The sequence below is a fragment of the Parasteatoda tepidariorum genome, chromosome 6, assembly GCF_982258835.1.
Source record: "Parasteatoda tepidariorum strain Cologne lab strain chromosome 6, Ptep-v5.0, whole genome shotgun sequence".
Taxonomy (NCBI): Eukaryota; Metazoa; Arthropoda; class Arachnida; order Araneae; family Theridiidae; genus Parasteatoda; species Parasteatoda tepidariorum.
The window spans coordinates 16,961,420-16,967,419 of NC_141760.1; positions in this window are offsets into that span (position 1 = coordinate 16,961,420).

Here is a 6,000-nt window from a genome sequence, read left to right on the forward strand (position 1 = left end):
GTAACATTGTATAGATACTCTGCAATATATATTCTAAAATAAATTTAAAAAGTTTATATATTTGTTTATAATTTTAAGATATTTCTTATAACAAATTTGTTCACTTAAATATATCCACATAAATATATGGTGGCGACATCTGTCAACTTTAATATTACTAGATTGGTTAAAAATAAATAGATTAAAATAAAGTGAATTTTTACCTTTATAAAGTTTTGTTTTGAAGGAAAAAAGCTTCAGAAAGCTTATTTTTAGGCACAAACTTGTCTGTAAAGTTTTCTAATATTAATATTCTCATTTAATGAAATAAACACAGGAGAAATAAAGAGCTAAAAAGAAGTTAAAATTACACTTTTGGTGGCGTCATCTATGGAATTAAAACTGATTCAAAATAAGTAGAAAAATTATTTATAAATAAAAAAAATATTTTCTTACTGATTTCAGAAATATCAATCAACATATTTTCTTCGTCAGCAAGATGGGATAAAATAAGTTTTGTTTGATATATTCCTTATTTATTTTAAACTAACATAGTTTTCATAAATTAAAGTGAACAGCTGATTTTTCAAATTAGATAGTGACATTAGCTACTAAACGACGTTTCATATTTTTAGTTATTTCCAATTAAAAGGAATGTTAAGCATATAAATTTAGTTTATTACTGTTTTGCTACAAAATTTCTGTTTATTATGAAGATACTTACATCATAATATAATGATATAATTATAATAACAATAATAATAACAATTATAATTAAACACATAAAATTCCTTATTGCCTAATTTTTTTCACAACTAATAATAAATTTTATATTAATTGATCAATTTACATAATTTTTTATGTCTTTTGTGTTCCTCATTCTCAAATTGTATTCAATTTAAAAAAAAAAAATTTTTTTGTTTATCAGTTAAAACTAAGCTCTGTTTTCCCGTATTACACAATTTTTTTCCGTATTAAAGAACGATAATTTAATAAAATTTACTTTAGATATACACTATTTCTTCTTTTTTTCCCCTGTAATTTATTTAATGCGTGCTTTGACACTGAAATAAATTGTAAAATAGTAAAATTATTAAACTTCTAATTCATATTTGAGTTATTACCATACACAATGCATGTTTTTGTGAGAAAAAATAATCAATATTTACTTAATATGGGGAAAATTAATTTGTCACATTTATATCATTTTAATATTATTCAACATACCACTCTTAAAACATTTGCTCTGATAATTATTTCCAATAAAAGCAAACCGGCAAAAGCAATAAACTTCCGATAAACCGATAAAAGCATTTGTACTGAATTTTTGTTAAATTTTCCTTTTATTTACTCAAACAAAACATAATTACACCATATAAAAAATAAGAAAATTAATTACCTGTAATTAAAAAGAAAAGTTTGAATTTAAAGAACGAATTTGCATCTTTAATAATCCTATCTAAATATTATTTTACACCATTCATTTTTTATATATATATTTATTCTATTATTGATAATAACTTTTTATTTATTGTTGCGAGATAATAATAGATTGTTGAAAACTTTGCTGAAAATTAATTTCAATGTTCTTCGTCAACTGTAACGAAACTAGACAGTTACTAATGCTTCCAGAGACTGTGAACGGTCTTTACTGAGGACTAATGATTCATTTATCTAGGGGTGGTCTGGACCCCCTAGTTCTCATCTTCTCCCTAATTTAATTGATAGAATCTAGAAAAACTAATTTCGAGTAATTAGATGAGTAAGTACTTGTTTACGTCCAAAAACTTGAAATAATCTACAGCTTTCAGATAGTCAATTAAAAATGTAGGTAGATTTTTATCGAATGACCTACATATTTTCAGGGAATTATACTCTAAGTTCAAGCTTACCTTTCTACTATCAATCAATTTATTGGTTCTCAAAAGATGTGGAAAGAATATTTTTAAATTATTTTAGTACACTTTTTTAGAATTGTGATTTTTCATCGCACACTGAGAAAAAGAAGGTAGGGTCAAAACTACCAGAATATAATAAAATTTACTGTGTTTCTGACTGTAGGAGAACACTGAAATTTTTACGAAGTGCTGTAGTAATGAGTTTAGCAAAATGGACAATAAAATATGGATTTATGATGTGTTATTAAATTTGGTAAACGGGGTTAAGTTTGGTAATTTCTAGCATGAAACCTTAGAGCAGTGGTCCCCAACCCCAAGGAACATTAAATTATTTCCATTTTATTTACTTTGATGTATTTCTCTCGGGATAGTGCAACTTTCCATAGACGAGAGGTTAACTCGGAGCTGATATAAGACTTTCGCGATAAAAAGTGTCGGCACTTTTCACCGTAAAATCAATTTTTACCTTAAAATTTTATGTAACAAAAAATCTAATATACCGTAATTCTTATAGTAATATTTACCGTAAAATTATTGAATCACTGTGATCAACTATATTACTGTAAAAATTACAATAAAATTTTTTATGGCAAAATGGATATTACGATAAAGTAGATTTTTCGATATTTTGCACCGGAATTTTTTACTGTGTAGAAACGAGTCAACGACTTTTTAGATTTATTGTGGACATATACTTATTGAAATTATTGTGATAATGTGGGTTAATTACTAACACATAAACTGAAACTGTAATTGGTATTAGATTGAGATTGTAAACTAACTTTTTCTTCAGCATATAGGTTTTAATTTATTAAATTCGATTTATTTTATTCGTTTCTTAGAAAAATCTTATCTTTATAAATAACAAGTTAATATTTTCATTCAAAATATTAATCACGTATCAAACTGTGCTATTTTAAATAGCAGTTATAAAATATGGCTCTTTTAAGTTCTTTGAATGATTTATTCATACGATCAGCGTGACCTGTTGTTTAATAAATATTAAATATTTATTTGTTGAACTACTTTATTAAATAAAATCCTCGTTCTACTTAATTAATATTTTCAACTAAATAAATATTAAAAACATATTTTTAATGTAATATTTTGACTTTAAATATCTTTTTTTTTTATCTGGTTCTGCTTTTAATTATAAATTTACTTTTATTAATTGAAGTAAATATTGCTTAAAATGTACTTTCAAAAATGTACTTTTTAATTTTAAAAAAAAATCCATTTTTATAAGTAACAACAAATTAAATAATCAATTTTATCTCCACATGTGTCTCATATCATGAAGCGTTCTCATGGATAAAATAAAGAATTGTTCAAAAGTATACAGTTATAAGTTAAAATATAAAATATAAGATAGTTTGTTGAAAATTAAGCTTTAGTTTAACAAATTCTATATACCTTGTCTCCCTAGTTTACATCTTTTATTTTAAATTAGAAATTTTTTGATTATGAAAAATAAGCAGATAAATAGTGATAAGTTGTCTGATACAAAAATAAATAATTCCACGATTTTTTTTATAGCCCTAATTGTACCAGTCTCTACCTAGACCTGAAAATAAGCATTTGCCACTCGTCACGTGGCGAGTCAGCAAAAAAAAGTGTCGACTTAAATTAAATAATCAACCGGTCACTTTTTTCTATCATTTTTTTTTTTGATAATTATTTTATGATAAACATACATCAATGTAGATAGACTCTGGAAAACAGATTTTTTTTTATTAAAATGTCGAATGTTTCCACTCAAAATTTTGAATCTTCATAATCCATCATCAATTTGTGTTGGAAAGATTCAACTGCAAGGAGAATACCTTAATAATTCACTTCTTTCAAAGTTATAATGCATGCAATAAATGTATTTTGCCTCTCTAAATATTTTTAAATAAGGTTCCTGAAAGTCAGCATGCTTAACTAAATTTTGTCATGTATTTATATTTTTTTTATTGTTAAATTTACTTTTTATAGCATTAGATTATTTCTAATATGAATTATTTTAAAAAATATATTTCTTAAAAATAAATTTCTTAAAAAAAAGTTTGTGAAAAGTGGATATTAAAAGGACTTATCGATATTGACCGAAGACTCTTCGTGTATAAAATGGTGATTGGTTCACGTTAAATATGTTGGGTTTACAAAGTCCTCCAAGTTCCCATTAATGTAAAAAAAAATCAATATCTTTGGGGGCACTGATCCAGGAGCTCTCTTGTCTTCTGGATTGGGATCAAAATTGCAAGGATACGGAGAGTTGGACATTGGTAGTCGTACACCCAGAATTGGCTCGGCTGTTCAACAACGGTTACAAAAAAAAATTTAACCGTGGCGCAGAGAATAGAGCTTTCACCTTCCAATGAGGCGAACCGAGTTCGAATCACAGCAATGGCTGATGAATACGAACTCCGCATCTGGGTTGCACCGACCACTCTGCTGAGGTGAAATATCCTTAGCGGTAGACGGATCATGGGTTAGAGTCTCCTTGCCGTCAGACAAACCGTGGGAGGTTTTCGTGGTTTTCCTCTTCATGTAACGCAAATGCGGGTTAGTTCCATCAAAAAGTCCTCCACGAAGATGAATTTCTCTCAATATTTGGACCAATAGTTTCCCTTGTCTTCTGGATTGGATTCAAAATTACAAGACTACGAAATTGAATTTTAACAGTCGCAAAACCAGAAAATTGGGTCGACTGTTCAACGGCTGTTAGAAAATGAAATAAAAAAATTAACTAGACAAAATTAAGTTTTAAAAATTATAAATTAATATGAAATAGTATATTTGTTGTCTCAGATTTTTTATACGTATAATACATACTATTTTTGATAATAAAGGGAGAGAACTATACCAAATTATTTACCTAAATTTCATTAGCTAACTAAACTAAACTTCTAAATTACTTAAATTTCATTCGTATATTTAATATTTTGACATCATTATTTTTGTGATTTCCGAGTAATGGATGGAAGCAGGTAGATGTATATAAGGAGAGTATGTGTAGTGTCGTAATAGGAATAAAAGGAGAGGAAACTGGCATGCTGGTAGGACAGATGTTGAAAGGTAGGACATCGTTCTTTTGAGAATAATACTCTACCCCCCCCCACACTCCTCGAGTACACACCCCCACATACTACACTACCTGATTTTCAAATGAGTATTGAAAGTCAATAAACGCATTAATTGCCTATTATTGAAATCTATTTATCAAATGATGCTAAATTGTATGATAGATGACCAGTGTCAATAATGAAATTTTTATAAATCAATTTACTGTTAATATTGAAATTTTTGGATAAATAATTACTGTCAATATGATATGATATTGTCAAATTAACGATAAATAACTACAGTTAATATTAAACTTTCAGGATAAGTATTTGCTTTCACTACAGAAATGTTACGATAATTAACAATTGTCAATGCTGAAATTTTTTTAAATGATTACAGTATTACACTGAAATTATCTGATAAGTTACATTTTGTTAATATTGAAGTTATAAGGTAAATAATTACTGTCAATATTTAAATTTTAAGGATAAGTAACTACTCTCAAAGTTTAAATTTTACAATAAAAAATTACTGTCAATCTTAGCATTTTAAGGTGAAAACGATGTTTGAAATAAAATTCTATAGTAAAGAAAATTTAAGACATTGTGTTGTAAATCCTTTTCAACTACTTTTAATTAACAGGGTGAAAATTTTATAATTGTTTAAATTAAAAATGATTGTAGTTTAAAAAAAAAAATTTTTTTTAATACGCATCAGTTTAAACGTCATAACGAAGTCTGGGGTCACAACAAGCCATTTTACACTCTAATAAAATATTTATCTTGAATATAAATCTAAAATATTTATCTTCTTTTTAAATTTTTAAATTTAAATCTGAATAATTTTTAAATGGCTAATCATATCTGAATCCAGAAAAAGTGTTTCACTATGATATTTGGTTAAAAAGAATTTTTAAAATGAACACATGACTTGTTTTTTGAGTGTCTAATATTGAATATAATTATTTAGCACCATTTTAATATCTGCATTACATTACAAATTTAAAATTTTTTAATTTAAAATATTTGCAGTATATAAGATTCATAGTTTTAGTAACATTTTAATTTTTTGAAGA